Source organism: Castor canadensis, chromosome 11 (genome assembly GCF_047511655.1).
Source record: "Castor canadensis chromosome 11, mCasCan1.hap1v2, whole genome shotgun sequence".
Taxonomy (NCBI): Eukaryota; Metazoa; Chordata; class Mammalia; order Rodentia; family Castoridae; genus Castor; species Castor canadensis.
The window spans coordinates 47,565,363-47,586,936 of NC_133396.1; the positions used below are offsets into that span (position 1 = coordinate 47,565,363).

Below are 21,574 nucleotides of genomic sequence, written 5' to 3' on the forward strand. Positions count from 1 at the left end.
CTATCCTGTAGGCCAAATTCAGCCCATGGTGTCACCTGTGTGCCACCTCTGCTGTGGATGTGCTACCCCTCTTAGGCTTCCCAACCCCCTTTCCCAGATCACCTCTCAAAGCTACTCCCCTTTCTTGTCCCCTTCACCTGCTGCCTGGTCATGTCCGGCTCTGTTCTCAGACTGTGCTCCCTCTCAATTAACCTTTCGTCTCTTTCAGATTCAGTTCCTCTGTCACTAAGCTGAGAAGCCTCTGAGTCATGGGTGGGGGGGGGTTGGTCCTCCTGCCTCCTGGTTCAGGCCCATTATCTCCTGCTCAGACAGTGACAGAGGCTCTCTAATTAACCTCCTCCTCCAGTCTCTGCCTGCTCTGACTAATTCCTCATGCCAGTGCCGGCTCTAGCTCTGCCCTTCTGCTCTGAGGAGGCGGATCCATGGCAGACCTTGTTAGTGCTGCTTCCACATGGTTGTCCCCAGGTGCTGGGATGGGCACACCCTCTACTCCTGCCGGTGAGGGTGGTTGTTGTGTGTACACCTTAGGGACTTCTCTATATAGTATACACATCCGCAGTCTTCAGAGCCACAGCCAGCGGTTTGATCCCTGCTCTTTTCCCCAAGACAGTGATCCCCAAACTTTTCTGTACTTGATATCATCTGGGCAGCTTTAAAAAATTCTGATGCCCCACCAGGTGTGGTGGTGCATGCTTGTAATCTCAGCACTCAGGAAACTGAGGCAGGAGGATTGAGAGCTCAAGACCAGTCAGGGCAACATAGTGAGATGCTGTCTCAAAAAAAAATTCTTATTTCCAGGTGGTATCCAATTCCAATAACATCAGAAGGTCTGGGAAACTGCTGGTCTGTACTTTTTAGAAGACACACAGGTAATTCTAACATGCAGCAACTTTTGAGATCCGTTGTCCCAGGTGACTAGCAGGTGCGAAGATGGTCAGGTGGGAGACGGGTGTGTCACTCCAGGTCAGGGTTTGTGTCATGGTGGGGCTGGATGATTTCTTGTTGTGGACATTACAGGATGGTTAGCAGCATCTCTGACTCTAACCCACTAAGTGCCAGCAACTCACCCCCTAGTGACAATGAAAAATGTCTCCAGATGTTGGTGAAGTTCTTGGGCAATGGCACAAAATCCTTCACAGCATTCTCAAATCTGCGCAGAAGAAAAGGATACCAAACAGTGAGCCCCTCTTAGTGGTTGGTCTGTGCGCTTTGGAGTCAGGCAGCCGCTGTTTAAATCTTGACTCACCAGCTGGGTAACCTTAAGCAAGTTATTTAACTTCTTTGAGCTCAATTACACTTCCTTATTTAGCTCCACGCCAGGAGAGGGCCTGGCTGTTGCCTGGCTTGTGCACATACCTTTTCTTCTCCCTCCCACATCACCCCCAGGCCCTGTAGCTATCCTGCTCATCCTTCCAGGGTCAGCTTAGACTTTCTTCCTCCACGCACACCCAGCCCTCCCTTTCTTGGGTCCCTGGAGCAGGGAGAGCATCAGCAATCACAGGTGGTCAGGTGGTTTCTGTGTCCCTCTCCCTTGGAGGTCTGAGCCTCTCGGGTGCCCCACCCTGGCTCCCACACTGTTTGTTGCTCAGGTGAGGTGGTTGTCCCTCCCTGCTTTGGGCTGAGCTGTGAACCAGTTCACAGGTTACCACAGTGTGAACCCTCCTACTCCAGCTCATTCTGAGAGGGTGGAGTGGGCGGAAATCCGTGCTTGGCAGGCCACAAAGCCACATAACTGACTTTTGGGGCCCTGCCCTAGAGGGAGGTGTGTGGTGACAGCCACCATCCCTTTCTTGGGTGCTGTGCCAGTAGCAGATGCAACTGAGGAGTTTTGAACACCTCGGACTTTCCCACTTCCATTCCTGGGTTCACGAGCAGGACTCAGAAGGGACAGCCCCTGTCTCCATCCTGCTGTGACCTGTTTAACCCCATCAGCCAGCAGAAGGCGAGATCTAGGCAAGACAATGGCTTCCCATTCTGGTGGCAGTGGGATCCATCCAAGGGACTGAGTTAAAATGCTGCTTCCGGGGCCCACGGGGTGATTCTGCTTCATCATGCTCGGGTGGGGTCCAGGAAACCTGCATGATACCGGGGCCAGAGGTAATGTTTGTGAGGCAGCTGGGTGGCAGTGGCTTGGGAACTGGTCCATTTAAAGTGCTTTCAGCTAGGCATGGTGCATGCTTGTAATTTCAGCTCTCTAAGGAGGCTGAGGCAGGAGGATCTCAAATTCAAGGTCAGCCTGGGCTACAAAGGGAGACCCTGTCTCAAAAAAACCAAAACAGAACAACAACAACAACAACAACAACAAAACCACTCTCCCCACAATGCAAATTCAGCGGTTAGGTTCATATGCTGTGGGTCACACACTCTGGGTGATGTTGGGCAAGCCGGTTTCTTTACTAGGGATAATAGTGCTATTTATGCATGTGCCATTGTGAGGTTTGAATGAGATGATACAGGAGAAGCATGGAGACCAGTGCCAGTACACAATGCTACACAAATGCTACCTGCCTTAGTATTTCTGATAGTATTAATAATAACCCTGGGCTGTGTGATCACACACATAACCAGGTGACATGCCTTCATGACTGCAGAACATACCCACAACGGTAAACTGGAATGATGCTGAGGACAGATGCGTGCACACGCATGACACAGTTGCTGGATAGATGCATGCACGCGGGCAGACGTGTGTGTAAACCAAGACCCATGGATTGCAGCTTTTCTTTTACTCACACACTGACATATTGCTGGAGTTAGCAGCACCTGGGCTGAGCTCTGGGAGCCCAAGGTGCCCCTTGTTTCCATAGCAACCACTGTGCTGTAAAACAGGAAGAGGAGGAGAGAAGAGATGGAAAAACCTGAGCCAGCTTCCAGGGGCATCCTGGCTGCTGGGTGCCTTATTTTCACCTCCACGTCCATATTGAGACTTTTCTTCTCTTTCTCTCTTTCTCCCTTCCTTCCTTCCTTCCCTTCCTTTTCTATCTTTTTTTTTTAAATAAGGATAATGGCATGGCAGACCTGGGTACTCAAGACTTCAGATTGATAGTTACATTTTTTTTTTGATGGTGCCAAGGATGGAACGCCAGGGTCTTGTGCATGCTGGACAAGCACTCACACTGATCAGCTGACAGTTAACGTTTTATCTCATTTGCGTCAAACTTTTTTTATTATAATAAAACATACATAACAGAAAGTATGCCACTTTGACCATTTTAAGTATGCCATTCAGTGGTATTAAGTGCATAGATGTTGTGCCACCGTCACCACCATCCGTATCTAGAATCTTTTTAGCATCCCAAACGGCAACTCTGTAACTCCCCATGCTCCTTTCCCCAGTCCCTGGTAACCACCATTTGCCTGTCTGTCTCTGTGAGTTTCATTACTCTGTGAACCTGATATAAGGGAAACAAAAAATATTCAATTACCATAATGTCTTCAAGATTCATTCATGTTGGAGCATGTGTCAGAAATTCTTCCTTTGTAAGGCTGAATAGTATTCCATTTGTGTAAATGCCACGTTTTGTTTATCCATTTATCTGTCAGTGGATACCTGGGTTGTTTCTACTTTTAGCTGTTGTGAACAATACTGCTGCAAGCACTGGTTACGAGTGCCTGCTTTTGATTCTCAGGGGTATATATATCTAGGAGTGGAATTGTTGGATCATATGGTAGTGCTGTGTTTAACTTTTTTAGTGTTATTTATTTATTTTTGAGACAGAGCCTTGCTATGTATCCCATGCTGGCCTCAAATTCATAATTCTGTCTCAGATTCCTGAGTAGCTAGGATTACAGACATACACCCCCACACTTGGCATCTGAGTTCTTTTCTTCCTTCCTTTCCCTCCCTCCCTGCTTTCCTTCCTTCTTCATTTCTTCCTTCCTTCCTTCGTTCCTTCCTTCCTTCTGTGGGTCTGGGGTTTGAACTCAGGGCTCCATGCTTGCAAAGCAGGCACTCTACCACTTGAGCAGCACCTCCAGTCCTCTATTTTATTTATTTAGGTACTGGGGATTGAATTCAGGGTCTTGAGCTCTCTAGGCAAGTGTTTAACTACTTGAGTCACACCTCCATTCTGTTGTCTTTTAGTTTGCTTTTCAGATAGGGTCTCTTGCTTTTGCCCAGGCTGTCTTGAGCCACATCTTCCTATCTCTTCCTCCCAAGTAGCTGGGATTACAGGTATGCACCACCTTGCTGTGCCCCTGAGCTTTTTTTTTTAATTAAAGAAATACAGTGTCACAGATTAAGTTAAGTTTTTGTAATTATTTCTTAGCTCTGTTCTCCTGTTTCTTCCACCCATAGAGGTGAATACTATCAGAAAAAAAATTTGGGGTTTGGGGGTGGTGGTACACACTTTACACTTTTAATTCCAGCACTTGGGGGGCTGAGGCAGAAGGATTTTGAGTTCAAGGCCAGCTTGGGCTATGTAGTCAGATTCTGTCTCAAAAAATCACCAGGAAAGAAAAAAAAATTGATGTATTCTCTCTCAGTTCTTGTTTTGATACTTTCATATCTAGAAATACTATGCCACTTTTTTTGTGTGTGACTGACTCTGTGTATCTTCAAGTTCCACATCCATGGATTCAACCATCCTAGGATCAAAAATGCTTTTTAAAAATTGTTCCTCGTGGCTGGGGGTGGAGGCTCAAGTCTGTAATTCTAGCTACTCAGGAGGCTGAGATTGGGAGGATAGCAATTTGAGGCCAGCCTGGGCATAAAGTTCAAGATATTTCATTTCAACCAGTGGCTGAGCCTGGTGTTACCCACCTGTCATCCCAGCTACACAGGGAAGCACAAATAGGAGGATCATAGTCCTGGTCAACCCTGGAATAAGGTGAGACCCTATCTTAAAAATAACCAAACCAGGCACCAGTGGCTCACACTTGTAATCCTAGCTGCTTGGGAGGCTGAGATTGGGAGGATCAAGGTTGAAGGCCAGCTGGGGGAAATAGTTTATGAGACCCCATCTCAACCAATTTTTGGCTGCAGTTGTATACACCTGTCATCCCAAGCTACGCAGGAGGCTGAGATTGGAGGATCAGGGTTCCAGGCCAGCCAGGGCAAAAAAAGTTTTTGAGACCCCATCTCAAAGGAAAAAAGCTGGATGTGGTGGTATGCTTGAGAATTGGAGTCCAGGCCTGAGGTCCAGGGCAAAAAGCAAGACCCTACTTCCAAAATAACCATAGCAGAAAAGGCTGGAGGCATGGCTGAAGTGGTAGAACACCTGCCTAGCAAGTGGAGTTCAACCCCAGTACTGGGAAAAAAAAGTTGTGCCTGTACTGAACCATACAGATGCTTTTCCTTGTTGTTATTCCCTGAATAATACAGTATAACAATTATTTACACAGCGTTTAATTGCATTAGGTACAATAAGTCATCAGAGGTGACTTGTATCTTATACAGGAGGATGTGCACAGGTTATATACACATACTAGGGCATTTTTTTGTAATGAACTTCAGCGTATCCTCAGGGTTTGGTATTTGTGGGAGTCCTGGAACCAATATTTTGAAGATACTGAGGGGCACCTGTATTAAAAATTCATATCTGTGACATTATTATTATTGTAAATTTTTTTGGTGGTCCTGGAGGTTGAACTCATGATTACTAGGTAGGTGTGTTATCACTTGAGCCATGGCCCCTGCCCAACATTCTTTTGAATTTGTGGTGTTCTGTTGCCAGACTGCATGGGTTCAGATCTTGGCTCTGTCACTTATCAGCTGTAAAACCTTGGGCAAGTTACTTAATCTCTCTTTGCCTCTGTTTTCATTTTCTTTTTGGAGACAAGGTATTGCTATGCAGCCAGGCTCTCTTCAAACTTTCCATCCTCCTGCCTTTGCCTCCTGAATGCTGGGATTACAGGCAAGCACTTGGCATTTTCTTACATTGTAAACAATATTGCAGTGGCCGCCCCTCTTGACCCTCTGCGCCCCTGTGAGAGGTCCCAGGGGAGGGACCCAGAGGTGAGGCTGGGGGGCTGCAGCTCTGTGCAGTATTTTGAGACAGCTCCCAAGAAAGGTTCTCTCCCCCCAGGGGCAATGAGAATTCCATGAGAACCCTATTCCCCACCCCTTACCAATACTTAGTATTCACTTCAACTGAATTGACAAGAGCACATTTTATTCTGTTATTCTACAAACATTGATAGAATTCTGAATATCTGAATGGAAGCCCTCCCAGAAGCCATCAGATCACAGTGTCTGTGCCTCCTTGAGTCTCTCTCCAAGGCCGGCAGGGAGGTTCTTGTTTTCTCCTTTTTTCTGAGCTGGGTCATAAGCATTTCCCCATATCGGTACAGTCTTTTTTTCCATTTTTTAAAGTGGAATTTTTCCTGATTACAAAAATAGTACATACCCACAGTAGAAGATTTAGGAAATATGTACAAATTGTTGAGATGAAAAAATAAAAATAACTCACAACCCACCACCCAAAATGTTAAATGTTTCTGTACCAACTTTTTATGTTTTTAACTTCCTTTTAAACCTTGTTATATGATGACACTTTTCAACAGTAAGTATTCTTTAAAAACATGGTTTAAAAATGTCACATGCCATCCTATCGTTATGATGTCCCCAAATTTATTTAACCGTTGCTTTATTTTTAGATATTAATGTTGATTTCAACTTCTGGCTGTTAAATAATGATAGGCTGAGGGTGTGGCTCAAGTGGTAGTGCATTTGCCTAGTAAGCGAAAGGCCCTGAGTTCACATTCAGTACCACCAAATAATATTAATAATTATGTAAAAATCATTGAAAATGAATATTTTTAATGTGGCTTTGATTATTTACTTTGGCTAGCTACTACTATAGGTAAATCTTTCTTTTTTTTCCTCTTCAGTGCTGGTGATTGAACCCAAAACTTGAATGCTAGGCACTTGAGCCATGCCCCCCAGCCCTAGGTGGAGGCTTTGAGCAGAGGTGGAGGGACTCCATCACAGCTTTCCAGGAAGGTTGTCAGGGCTGTTGGGGGGACCCAAGGATCTCTGCTAGATGCAGATGGACATGGAGCAGCAGCTGCTCAAGAGAGATGAATGTGGCTTCCAATGTTGGGTAGAAACAGACAGATGGCTGCAAGATTCTGCACGGTAGAATCTGCAAAATGTGAAGGCTAGCCAGACTTGGAAAGGTGAGGGAGACATATTCCTCAGCATAGCTTCCATGTCACCCTGGTATTTGTCCGTTAATCCGGACTTTTTCACACTGTAAAAGCAAACATCAAGTACTTTGTGCGACTGAATGGTGTGAGAGGGAATGCTTTTTTTGAGACAGGGCCTCACTATGTAGCTCAGGCTGGTCTAGAACTCTCGATTCTCCTGCCTCAGTCTCCTGAGCTCTGGCATTGCAGGTGAGCACCATTACACACAGCTTGTGAAGTGCTTTTATGGTTATTATTTTTTGGCAGTACTGGGGTTTGCTCATGCTTGCTAGGCAGGTGTATAATTCGAGCCACTCCACCAGCCCTTTTGGCTGTGGTCATTTTGGAGATACAGTCTTGCTTTATGTCCAAGCCGGCCTGGACTAAGATCCTATTTCTGCTTCCCCATGTAGCTGGGATGATGGGAGCATGCCACTGCACCTAGCCATTGGGATCTTGCCAACTTTTTTGCCCAGGCTGGCTTTGAACCATGATCCTCCTGATCTCCACCTTCTGAGTAGCTAAGATTACAGATGTGATCCACTGTGCCCAGCCTTGTGAAATACTTTTATATGCACCATGTTAATCCTCACCCTATCCATACAGGATATTTCTTTCAATTCCTGTTTTGCAGATGACAAAATGAGGCTCACAAAGGCTGTCACTAGCTTGAGGTCACGCAATCAGTAATGTGGGAACTGATCAGATTTGTCTGTCTCCATAAATCCATAGGAAGGAGGCACAGAATGTCTTTGATAGCCTTCAGTCATGTTGGATCCCTGCTCTTCCAGGAGTAGGGTGTATGGCATCTTAGCAAAATGGCATACTGCTTGGGACCCAGTGGCACCTCCAGTGGCCTGTCCTTCTTGTCCTCAGCAGCAGGTATCTGTTGCCTCTTTAAGTGCATTTTGTATTCACACGCCTCACAAGAGGATCTGACTGATCAGTTATTCATCATCTGATCAAGTCTTCATGACAGTGGCCAAAAACCTGTTCAAATCAGTCTAGGTAGAAAGAGGGTATCTTGGTTCCTGTGACTGGGAGGTCTAGGGGTTGATTCACCTGGCTAGAGGCACAGCTGGAGCCTAGGACTCAAACAGTGCTCCAGACTAGTGCTGTCTGGTATGGCAACCACTGGTCAGTCACATGTGACAATTTAAATCGGTACAATTAGGAACTGAGTTTACATTTACACTAGCCACATTTCAAGTGCTCAGTAGTTTTACATGGCTGGCGGCAGTTGTATTAAATAGTACAGGTGCGGCACACTGCAGAACATTTCCATCATCACAGACAGTTCTGTTGGTCTGCACTGGTTGAGATTGAAGATGACTCCCTCGGACAAGTCCAGAGAGTCTGTGACTTGTGATCTGCAGAAACTCTTGGTGACCCCCAAGAGCAAGTGTGTGCGCTGTGCAAATCTAGTGCCACTAGGTGGCGCCAAGGAGGCAGCCATGAGCTGCATACGCTCACAGCTTCTGCTTCCTTGGGCCTGCTGACACACACACACACACACACACACACACACACACACACACACTGTGTACACACATGCATATGCATGTGCACGCACACACACACATAATTACCTCACTCAGACATGACCACCCGAGGTCACTGAGAGTCACACACACATACAGCCATATCCACTCTTGGAAACACAGTCCCCAAAAGGCACAAACACTTGCCAATACCACATTCCATTATAACAGTGACAGAAATAGCTGCAGTTCTCCAGTACTTGCTATGTCCCCTCAGTCCGTCATCTCTAATCCTGGGAGGTGGTACCTGTCATTCCTCCCATTTTAAAATGGAAGAAACCAAGGCTCAGGATGGTAACCTTCCCTGGTCACATGGCTGGTTTGAGATGAAGCTGGGATTCCCCAGGACTGTCTCCCTCCAAGGCTTCTTCATTCTACTGTTGATCTTCTGTCACTCGGAAGGCCCATGTAACCACTCAGACACCTTGCTGCAGGTGGGGAAGGACAGACTTTTCCCTACACTTGCACAGACACATGTCTGGTCCCAGGCAGGCTGGATGCTGGTGCTGGGGGAGGGGCATGTGGGATACAGAGTTTGTGAAATGAAGACAGTGATTGCTGTTTCCCAGGGTGGGAGGCACAGCCACGTGGGGGATCTCTTGGTAAAGTGTGAAATGCTATGAATGGGCAGTTGTGCTGGGTCCAGGGTATGTGGATATTATGGGGTGGAGGGTGGGGTCGGGCTGGTTTCCTGCTGCCTGACCTCTGACATGTTCTCTGTTTCCACTTGAACCCACGGTTTCCAAGTGCAGCTGTTGAATCCCACTTTCCCTTGGGATCATGTTAATTTCCAGTCTACAGACTGGGAGGGCTACGTTCTGACAGGTCATGTCCCAGTGTCGTCTGTGGTTTTGGTCTCCCACCCCAGGGCCTAATTCCTTGGAGTGAATTTGGACTTGGTCTTGTCAGGGACCCCCATCAACATGTGCACACGGCCTGTGCAGTGTGGGTTCAGGAATTTGTAAGTGTCTGAGAGAGAAAAGTTGTTAGGATTCTAATTCAGCTGAAAACATGTTGGCTTTATCCCTTATTAGTGTGGAACAAACCATTCTTAATCCCCCAAGTACTGTCTCTGCAGTGAAGGGGCCCTGGGGCACATGGGCCATTGGACTTTCTCAGGGAGTGTGTCTAGCACATTCCTCTCTGAGATGGCTGTGCAGGACTCTCTGTCCAGCTTATGTACTCACTAAATCAAGGTTAAAAGAGGTGTCCATGTTCCTGAGTGGCTCTGTACCTAAAAAAGGCAGCTGGAGTTAGATTTTTGTTTTTTTTTTTGTGGCATGGGGGTTTGATCTCAAGGCCTCACACTTGCTCAGCAGTCACTCTACTACTTGAGCACTCCACCAGCCCATAAAAGACAGCTGGAAAGAGTACAGGGCAATGGAGTGGTTTGTGAGCAAGCAGAATAGGGAAACAACCAAACTGAATGGGAAATAGTGCATTTGTTAGGAATTCTGAGCAGAAGGAGGAAGAGCAGCAGGAGGAGGTAGGTGGAGACACCTGTGGTACTGAAGGGACCACCTGGCTTGTTTAAGGGATTTCTGTATAGTGTTGAATTTCACCTAAAAAGTTATCATGCTGCCTTCCCTTCTTTTTTGTTTGGTGGTACTGGAGTTTGAACCCAGGGCTTCCCCATGGCTAGGCAGGTGCTCAACCACTTCAGTCACACACTCAGCCCTTTTGGCTTTAGTTATTTTCAAATAGGTTCTCGCATTTTATGCCAGTGCTTGCCTGGACTGTGATCCTCCTATTTATGGTTTCTGTGTAGCTGAGATGACAGGCACATGCCATCGTGCCCAACTTTTATTGATTGAGATGGGATCTGTCTAACTTTTTGCCCATGCCATCCTCAGACTGAGATCCTCCTGATCTCTGCTTCCCAAGTAGCTGGGATTACAGACGTGAGACACAGTGCCCAACCTCCCTTTCCCTTTAAACGTAAAGCCTGAGTGCTAGACATGGTGGCTCATGCCTTCAATTCCACCTACTCAGGAGGTGGAGAATGGGAAGATTGTGGTTTGAGGCCATCTGGGCATAAAGTTATTGAAATACCATCTCAACTAACAAGTTGGGCTTGGTGGTGTGTGCCTGTGATCTCCCACCTGTTTGAGAGGCAGAGGTAGGAGGATTGAAGTCCAAGACTGGCCCAGGGAAAGGCATAAGGCTCTATCCAAAAAATAACTAAAACAAAAAGGGCTGGGGGTGTGGTTCAAGTGGTAGAGTGCCTGCTTAGCAAGAGAGAGGCTCCAAGTTCAAACCCCAGTTTCACCAAAAAGAATAAAATAAATATAGGCCTGTCAATAGAATTTCTTTCACCTGTCATGGCTGGGTCATTTTTAGCTCCTGGGTTGGCCAGGAGGAGGGAAAGGGAGGGAGGAGAAACTTTGCATGGTAACTGGGTCAGAATAGGAAGAGTGAAGGCAAGAACACCAGTGTTCATCCTTTGAGCTGAGGTCAGTCCTTTATTTCATGAATATTCATTAAGCACCTACTTTAAGCCAGTGGCTGCTGTGGGAGCTAGGATCCTTTTGTTGAATCCTGGCTCTGCCACCGGAGACTGAGGTTATCTGTGGCAAAGACAGACCTTCTCTGAGCCTGTTTCCCCTCCCTTACAGGGATGTTTGGGAACTAAATGAGCCTACACACAAAAGGCACTTAGCATGGTCCTTGGCACATTAGCTTTCTGGTCCCTGTATCCAAGGAACTCACAGTCTATGGAGGAAACAGACGTTTAATAGTCATTTGCAAAGTAGGAGGCAGTGGCAGTAGAGACACAGGGGGAGCAGGGAATTCTCCCTGGTGGAGTCAGGGGAATTGCCTAGCATAGGGGTGGCAGGGGAGTTGCCCACCCAGAGAACAGCAAGAACAAAGGCTCCAGTGGGGAAGTGCATGGAGCTGTTTAGGAAACCGAGAGCCGGGCTCCAGAGCTCATGGAAGGACGTGGCAGGAAGCAGCATGCGTGCAAGCGTAGGGTTTGCTCGGGGCCTGAATGTTGCTGAGGAGGGGATGGGAGCCACAGAAGAGTGGGGCCCCTGTCTCACTGGTGATTTGGAACAGTAGCTTGGGCATCCTGGGGATGGATTAGGGAGGCAAGGACACCATTGCTGGGCTGCGCAGAGAAATGGGGCTGAGTATCCAGGTGGCCTGAGCCTGGAGGCCTGGCTAAGGGCTGCATGAAGGTGGAATCCTCAGAGATGTCTGGTTTACATGGTGTGTGAAAGGAGGAGTCCTGTGGAAACTAGGGGCTCACACTCAGGATTTGCAAAGCAATTTTTCAGGTCACAGGGAGGAAAGCCCAGTTTGCAGGGGAAGGTAGTGTCCGTGGCTTTGAACATGGTGAATTCAAAGAGCTGTGGATCATCCCCGTGGAATTTGAAGTTGGGTCCTGGAGCTGAGGAGAGCTCAGCTGGGTGAATACAGAACTAGTCATCCAACAATACTGGTTGTCAGGGTCTGTTCTGAGTGCGAGTCATACAGAAGTGGGCGAGTTGGACCCCATCGGGCCTCATGGAACTTGCTAGTTTGAGGCAGACAGGTACAGAATAAAGAACCTAGATGGTTTCAGATAATGTCCAATCCTGGGAGGGAAACAACAGTGGGGCAGGGGTTTACTTAGGTGAACAGTCAGGAGCAGCCTCTCCATAGACATTCAGGAAGACCGGAAAGCAGAGAAGGAGCCAAGCATGAGGATATCTGGGGGGAGAGCACCACAGGCAGTGGAAACAGCCTTGTGGAAACAGGCTTGGCAGGTGTGAAGGGAGGGAGATGACCACCCTATTGGTGGGCAAGCTGGGAACACTGAAAAGTTTCCTTGTGCCAGCAAGAGGCACTGTTGGCTAGAAGTGCCTGGGTAACCGGGAGGGCAGGTGAGACCACAGGTGTCTTGACCTCAGGTTTGGAACTCAAATTTGAACCTAGGCTTGTCACAGGTTCTGCTCCACACTTGAGGAGTGACAGTAAGGAAGTCCTGGCAGTAGAGCATGTCACAGCTTCCTGACTGTTTTCCTTTCCCCTTCAGGTCTTGTTTGTGGTGTTTCTTTACTCACCCCACCCCCAACTTTCAGATATCTGTCTCCACTCTCCCATTGCTCCTCTATCTTCCTCACTCTCTGCTCCTCCCTCTCTCAGTGCTCCCTGGTGCAGCTGGTCCTGTTGGGAAGATAATTACTTGCTTTCCTGATGCAGCTCAGATGAGGGGGTAGTGAGTTAGGGTGAGGAAACGACTGCTTCAGTACCTGCTCCTCCTCTCCGTGGCTTCAGTTCTCTCTTTGTGAAAGGCTGGGGCTGGAATAGTGACCCCTGCCAGCAGAAAATGTTCCCAGGACTCTCATGGCAGGATCCTTTGTACCCATCTCCCAGTGACCTGCCTGACTGGTTGGGCACCTCCAGCGAGCAGTCTGGTTTGTCATTGGCCCTGATAGAGACAACTAGGGCTCGAATTGAGAAGAGAGACCTGGACAGCAAAACAGACTGCTGAAAACAGTAAAAGAGCTCACTATAGGCATCGATGTGAAAGGACCTAGCTAGTGACAGAGAAAGCTTTTGTCCTACCCATTCACTTTGTTTTGTCTTTTCTCTTCTCCCCTTTTTTTCCCTCTCCCTCTCCTTCCCCTCTCTTTCTTTCCTTCCCTTCCTCTCTCCCTTCCACCCTTCCTTCCTTCTTAGGTATCATTATATTCTTTCTCATATGTATCATTCATTACTCATATTGAACAATAAGTTCTGGGTTGCAAAAGAGGATTTATTTTTTTTTATACCTGTTTAAAAGTCTTTGTTCACAAATTAAACAAAAACATACACAAGTGCTACTTGTGTTTTCTTTGTAATGCTGGAGTTTGAACCCAGGACCTGTGCATGCAAAGCACACACTCTACAACTCATGAACTCTGAGCTGTCAGTGGAGACTGAACTGTCTAGAGCCCCCTGCTGTGACATATCAGGGTTAAGGCTGCAGGTTGAGGGAGCCTCACCTTTGGTCTATGAGTAGCCCTGTGATTAAAACCTTGGTTTCCTTAGCTTATTTGGTTTTACCTTACTTTGTGTTGTAAGATAAAATTTTACAGTACAGACAGTAACCAATTTATGGTGTTTTTACTTAATACTTCTTAACTTAAAAAAAGATCACAATGGTGTGAAAGGCATACACATTCAGTAGAAACTACAGTTTAATTTTTTTCTGTTTTTCTTTTTTTTTGGCAGTACTAAGGTTTGACCTCAGGGCCTCACACTTGCTAGATGTTCTACCACTTAGGGCATTCTCGAGCCTTTTTTGCTTTAGGTTATATTCAGATAGGTCTGGCACTTTTGCCTGGGGCAAGCTTCAGACCTTGATCTTCCTACCTATTCCTGCCTCATAACTGGGATGCCACCAAGCCTAGCTTATTGATTGCGATGGGGGTCTCATTAACTTTTTGCCTGAGCTGGCCTCAAACTGTGATCTTCCTATCTCTACCTCCCAAGTAGCTGAATGACAGGCATGAGCCACAGTGCCCAGCCTCATCCTTACTTTCTAAAACTGATTTGTAAGGTTTTTTTCCCAGTGCTTTTTTATTTGTATAAAATACGAGCATATATTCGACTTATTTCCTTTTCGTAATACAAGGTACTATACTACTACACAGCATTTTTTAAAATTTTTTATTTTTTTATTTTTTTTTCATTTTTCTTTTATTATTCATTTGTGCATACAAGGCTTGGTTCATTTCTCCCCCCTGCCCCCACCCCCTCCCTTACCACCCACTCCGCCCCCTCCCTCTCCCCCCTCTTCAATACCCAGCAGAAACTATTTTGCCCTTATTTCTAATTTTGTTGTAGAGAGAGTATAAGCAATAATAGGAAGGAACAAGGGTTTTTGCTGGTTGAGATAAGGATAGCTATACAGGGCATTGACTCACATTGATTTCCTGTGCGGGTGTGTTACCTTCTAGGTTAATTCTTTTTGATCTAACCTTTTCTCTAGTTCCTGGTCCCCTTTTCCTAATGGCCTCAGTTGCTTTAAGGTATCTGCTTTAGTTTCTCTGCGTTAAGGGCAACAAATGCTAGCTAGTTTTTTAGGTGTCTTACCTATCCTCACCCCTCCCTTGTGTGCTCTCGCTTTTATCATGTGCTCATAGTCCAATCCCCTTGTTGTGTTTGCCCTTGATCTAATGTCCACATATGAGGGAGAACATACGATTTTTGGTTTTTTGAGCCAGGCTAACCTCACTCAGAATGATGTTCTCCAATTCCATCCATTTACCAGCGAATGATAACATTTCGTTCTTCTTCATGGCTGCATAAAATTCCATTGACTACACAGCATTTTTTAAAAAAATTTTTATTGTTTTATTATTCATATGTGCATACAAGGCTTGGGTCATTTCTCCCCCCTGCCCCTACCCCCTCCCTTACCACCCATTCCGCCCCCTCCCTCTCCTCCCCACCCCCTCGATACCCGGCAGAAACTATTTTGCCCTTATCTCTAATTTTGTTGAAGAGAGAGTATAAGCAATAATAGGAAGGAATAAGTGTTACTGGTTGAGATAAGGATAGCTATACAGGGAGTTGACTCACATTAATTTCCTGTGCATGTGTGTTACCTTCTAGGTTAATTCTTTTTGATCTAACCTTTTCTCTAGTTCCTGGTCCCCTTTTCCTCTTGGCCTCAGTTGCTTTTAAGGTATCTGCTTTAGTTTCTCTGCGTTAAGAGCAACAAATGCTAGCTAATTTTGTAGGTGTCTTACCTATCCTCACCTCTCCCTTGTGTGCTCTCACTTTTATCATGTGCTCAAAGTCCAATCCCCTTGTTGTGTTTGCCCTTGATCTAATGTCCACATATGAGGGAGAACATACGATTTTTGGTCTTTTGGGCCAGGCTAACCTCACTCAGAATGATGTTCTCCAATTCCATCCATTTACCAGCGAATGATAACATTTCGTTCTTCATGGCTGCATAAAATTCCATTGTGTATAGATACCACATTTTCTTGATCCATTCGTCAGTAGTGGGGCATCTTGGCTGTTTCCATAACTTGGCTATTGTGAATAGTGCTGCAATAAACATGGGTGTGCAGGTGCCTCTGGAGTAACCTGTGTCACAGTCTTTTGGGTATATCCCCAAGAGTGGTATTGCTGGATCAAATGGTAGATCAATGTTTAGTGTTTTAAGTAGCCTCCAAATTTTCCTCCAGAGTGGTTGTACTAGTTTACATTCCCACCAACAGTGTAAGAGGGTTCCTTTTTCCCCCGCATCCTCGCCAACACCTGTTGTTGGTGGTGTTGCTAATGATGGCTATTCTAACAGGGGTGAGGTGGAATCTTAGTGTGGTTTTAATTTGCATTTCCTTTATTGCTAGAGATGGTGAGCATTTTTTCATGGGTTTTTTGGCCATTTGAATTTCTTCTTTTGAGAAAGTTCTGTTAAGTTCACTTGCCCATTTCTTTATTGGTTCATTAGTTTTGGGGGAATTTAGTTTTTTAAGTTCCCTATATATTCTGGTTATCAGTCCTTTGTCTGATGTGTAGCTGGCAAATATTTTCTCCCACTCTGTGGGTGCTCTTTTCAGTTTAGAGACCATTTCTTTTGGTGAGCAGAAGCTTTTTAGTTTTATGAAGTCCCATTTATCTATGCTATCTCTTAGTTGCTGTGCTGCTGGAGTTCCACTGAGAAAGTTCTTACCTATACCTACTAACTCCAGAGTATTTCCTACTCTTTCCTGTATCAACTTTAGAGTTTGGGGTCTGATATTAAGATCCTTGATCCATTTGGAGTTAATATTAGTATAGGGTGATATACATGGATCTAGTTTCAGTTTTTTTGTAGACTGCTAACCAGTTTTCCCAGCAGTTTTTGTTGAAGAGGCTGCTTTTTCTCCATCGTATATTTTTAGCGCCTTTGTCAAAGACAAGTTGGTTATAGTTGTGTGGCTTCATATCTGGGTCCTCTATTCTGTTCCACTGGTCTTCATGTCTGTTTTTGTGCCAGTACCATGCTGTTTTTATTGTTATTGCTTTGTAATATAGTTTGAAGTCAGGTATCGTGATACCTCCAGCATTGTTCTTTTCACTGAGTATTGCCTTGGCTACTCGTGGCCTCTTGTGTTTCCATATAAATTTAACGGTAGATTTTTCAGTCTCTTTGATGAATGTCATTGGGATTTTGATGGGAATTGCATTAAACATGTAGATTACTTTTGGGAGTATAGACATTTTTACTATGTTGATTCTACCAGTCCATGAGCATGGGAGATCTCTCCACTTTCTATAGTCTTCCTCAATCTCTTTCTTCAGAAGTCTGTAGTTTTCCTTGTAGAGGTCTTTCACATATTTTGTTAGGTTTACAACTAGGTATTTGATTTTTTTTGAGGCTATTGTAAGTGGAATTGTTTTCATGTATTCTTTTTCAGTTTGTTCATTATTAGTGTATAGAAATGCTAATGATTTTTCTATGTTGATTTTATATCCTGCTACCTTGCTATAGCTATTGATAATGTCTAGAAGCTTCTGAGTAGAGTTTTTTGGGTCTTTAAGGTATAGGATCATGTCATCTGCAAATAGGGATATTTTGACAGTTTCTTTACCTATTTGTATTCCTTTTATTCCTTCTTCTTGCCTAATTGCTCTGGCTAGGAATTCCGGTACTGTGTTGAATAGGAGTGGAGATAGTGGGCATCCTTGTCTAGTTCCTGATTTTAGAGGGAATGGTTTCAGTTTTTCTCCGTTAAGTATAATGCTGGCTGTAGGTTTGTCACATATAGCTTTTATTATGTTGAGGTACTTTCCTTCTATTCCTAGTTTTCTTAGAGCTTTTATCATGAAATGGTGTTGGATCTTATCAAAGGCTTTTTCTGCATCTATTGAGATGATCAAGTGGTTTTTGTCTTTGCTTCTGTTAATGTGGTTTATTATGTTTATTGATTTTCGTATGTTGAACCACCCCTGCATCCCTGGGATGAAGCCTACTTGGTCGTGGTGAATAATCTTTTTGATGTGTTGTTGAATTCGGTTTGCCATTATTTTGTTGAGGATTTTTGCATCAATGTTCATTAAGGAGATTGGCCTATAGTTCTCCTTTTTGGAGGTGTCTTTGCCTGGTTTTGGGTACTACACAGCATTTTCATATTGCTCTATCCACTGGAGAATATATCCTGCAGATCTTTTCATATCTGTCCATTAAGAGCCAATATAGCCAAACCTACCACCTTTTCCTGCCCCATCCCACTCCTTTTTTTTTTTTTTTGGGTGGTACTGGGGTTTGAACTTAGGGCTTCAAGCATACAAAGCAGTCACTGTACTGCTTGAGTCACACCTCTAGTCCATTTTGCACTGGTTACTTTGGAGATGGGGGTCTCACAAACAGTTTTCCCAGGCTGGCCTAGAACCTTGATCTTCTGGATCTCAGCCTCCCAAGTAGCAAGGATTACAGGTGTGAGTCACCAGTGCCTAACCCTACTTTTTTTTGAAAATAACTATATATTATTTCATAGTGTGGATTTACTTTTAGAGACTCATAATTCTTTTAAGAAATGAAACTTTACATTACACAAATAATATAAAAATACATTTTCCTAGCTGGGTGTGTGTGCTTGCCTGAAGTCTCAGCTAGTTGGGAGGATGAGGTGGGAGGATTACTAGAGTCCAGGAGTTGGAGACCAACTAGCCTTTGAACTGGAGATCCTAGTTCAAAATAGGTAAATTAATTAAAAAATACATGTTCCTTTAAAAGACCCAGAACACTAAACCCAAATTCTCCTGGGGCCAGCAATGCCAATCCCTTACTCTCTTCCCTAGAGTAGCCACTGTTCAGAGTTTGGTACATATTTTTTGAGCTATTTAAAAAAATACTTTTATGTGCATTTCAATGTACATAGACTTAGTTCATTCTTTCCAAGCACTGCATAGTGTTCAGTGGAGGGATAAACCGTACCCTACTTACCTGTTTCTCCACTAAATGGTTGTTTCTGGTATTTTTTTTTTTACTCATACAAGTGCCACAGTGGACACCCTTGTAACTTGTCCCTACACATGTACAAATGTTTCTCTAGACTTGAGTAAGTCTTAGAGGCTGTAGGATGATAGGGCAGGTGACTTTTATTTTAATAACACTGCTAGTTGCTCTCCAAGCTCTATGGCTGCCACTAGTCGTCGCATACCTTTTGCTCATCTGTGGGGCGAAACATCCTGTTTCTTTGTTGAGATTGCATTTTAAACTTGGCCCTCTGAATTTCTTCTGCTGTGCACTGCCTGCCCAGCAGGCACATTTGAGGCAGGCATAGGCAAGGATAATGGGTTCCCCACCAAAAAATTTTGTTTTGAAAATTACTAACCTGCACAAAAAATTTAAAGAATAATACAACAAACACCTGAGTTCACCTGGATTCACCAGGTTGCACATTTTGCCATAGATGTCTGCTCACTCCCACTTTCTATAGAATGGCAATAAGACAGGGAAAGTAGGTTGCAAACACCATGACATGACATGTCACACTTAACTAATTCTGCAGATGTCTCCCCAAAATAACGTCATTCTTGGACATAACTGTAAAACTGCTACCACATATAAGAAAATTCATGGGCTAGGGATGTAGTCCCGTGGTACAGTGCTTGCCTAACATGTGGGAACCTGGGTTTCATCCCCAGCACTGCCAAAAAAAATCATGTTTGCATGATAATATACTCTAATATAAAGACCATACACGAATGTCTCCAGTTGTCCCCAGATTTGAATATGGATAGTGTGTTAGGTTGTATAAACTTACTGTTACTCATTGGACTTGGTTATTGCAATCTCTTTCATTTCTTTAAATAGAATAGCAGACCTGGCAAAGTTGTTTTTGTAGACTGTCCCACATTTTGGATTTGTCTGAATGTTCCTTTTCTTCAGATGTTTTCCTTGAACAGTCCTTGATTTTATTGAAGAAAGATGAAACGAGGCCTGCATGCTGACAGTGAAGAGAACGGGAAAAGCTTCTATTGTATGTGTGAGGACAGATTTGTGCCATGCCTGCCTTCTCCTTGGGTAGGGCTGAGAGGACTCTACAGTCTCTTCTGCAGCCTGTCACTCATGGGTGTATTGGTACACTGGCTGTGTTTGGTATTGTGGAAGCAGTTCCAGGGTCTCCCTCTGGGGAGGCTTCTCATGGCCCTTTTTGGAGATGCTGGCTTTGGGTGAGCAAGGATGTATATTTTACTCTCTCATGTGCTTCTCTTCCTATTAGGTAGAGGTCTGCTATATTAATTAGCTAGATTACTAGTGGCAGAAACCTAACTTCACCTGGCTTAAGGGGAAAAAAATACCAAAAGGAAAAAGAAAATCCAAGAAAACTCAACTCTTGTTATTGATCAGTTGAAGAAATTTGGCTTCAGGAATGGCTGGATCCAGGTGGCTCGTAATATCAGACAGTTTGTCCCTATCTCTTGCCTCTACTTTCTTCTGCATTCACCTCACTCACAGGCACCTTACTTTTCATATTGCAAGACAGCTACTCACAGCTACAGCTGCCACTTTGGAAATACCATAGGTTGTATTAATCTTCTTTCTTTGGTGCCAGTAAAAACTGGCACCAGTTTTCTTTGGTGCCAGTAAAAACTAGTTCACTCTGTTTGAACTAGTTTGGTTCATGTGCCCATCCCTGAAGCAATCGCTGTGGCCTGGTGACTGAAATACATGGATTGCCCAGGTCTGTACCATGTATTCCCACTGCAGAATTCAGGATGGGCAGACAGAGGGAGGGACAACTCACCTCAACTACAGATCCCAACAGTGATGGCAGAGTGTCCCCAAGTTCAGCCAGAGGAAGAGACCTGGGTCCTGAGCAGGCAGAAAAGCAGACTGTCCTCTCTCTGGTGACAGACACAGTGAGTCTCTGACTGGTCCAGTCAGCTCTTTGCCTCCTGGGGTCCCCAGTCCTGTTCAGTTTGGATTTTGTGGGAGTCATTGTCTATCAGAACTGTTTGAGTATAGATCTCAGCTCCACTTTATAGTAGTTCTGTGATCCTGGACAGAATAATGAAACTGCAGGTCTCACTTTACTAATCCAGCAAGTGGGGGCCATATAAACTGTCCTTCTTTACAGGGCTGTGTGTATGCAGTGAAATAACAGAGGAAGGTGCTTGCCCTGTATAAAATGCATTGTTACCCTGCAGGGTCCCTCCTGCTTCAGGATGAGAGAGCCTCCTTCTGAATTGCTTGGTTTGCTGGGATGGAGACATGCACTGGGTCATGCATCCCTTGGGCCACAGAATGGGGCAGTGCACTGTCCCACCAGGGGACAGTCTGAAGCCTTTGCTCGTTCTCAGAGCTCTGTATGAGGAAGGGAAGAAGGTGGAAGTAGTTGGGCTGTTGTATCGATTCAAAAACTGGAAGAGATTGCATTAGGTGACACCAGAATATGGCATTGCTTGACACTGATGGCCAAAGAAAACTATTTATTCCCCATATAGTCCTCTTGCAATGCAGAATTCTCAAGACCTCCAGGTGAAAGGCTCAGGTAGATGCTAATCAGTCCTTAACACCTTTCTAACATTTGCCAATCTCTCTTCTTAATAGAGAGAGCTCAGCCTCAGGCTTTTAGTTAGCTAGGATGTAATTATATTCTTTATTTTTTTTAATTATATTTACTGTTTTTAGTGGACTTAATGTTTTAAAGAACAGTTTTAGATTTACAGAAAAATTTAGATTGTACAGAATTCCTATATAACCTGTAATCCAGCTTCCTCTACATCTTACATTAGTATGGAACATTTGCTACAATTGCTGAAGCAATACTGACATATTATTAACTAAAATCTGTAGTTTATTCAGATTTTCTTCCTTCCTTTTTTTTTTTTTTTTTTTGCCATACAGGGCCTGAACTCAGGGCCTTATGCTTACTAGGCATACCTCCAGCCCTTTTTTTTGCTTACATTTTTTTTTGGGTAAGGTCTGG

The 21,574-nt window shown here is 44.7% G+C and overlaps 1 protein-coding gene and 1 pseudogene across 12 annotated transcripts in view; one reads left to right on the forward strand and one right to left on the reverse strand.

Moving 5' to 3' along the window:
* The window catches only part of Rap1gap2 (RAP1 GTPase activating protein 2), a 226,847-nt gene that overhangs the window by 47,187 nt on the left and 158,086 nt on the right, over window positions 1–21,574 (forward strand). Inside the window, exon 1 of one of the 12 annotated variants that reach the window (XM_074046634.1) lies at window positions 848–869. The exons of the other annotated variants lie outside the window; for them this stretch is intronic. The gene's annotated coding sequence lies outside the window, so the exon portion shown is untranslated. Of the gene's footprint in view, window positions 1–847; window positions 870–21,574 lie in introns of those variants that run through there. 12 annotated transcript variants of the gene reach the window in all.
* On the reverse strand, window positions 13,342–13,476 carry LOC141414523 (small nucleolar RNA SNORA40; annotated as a pseudogene).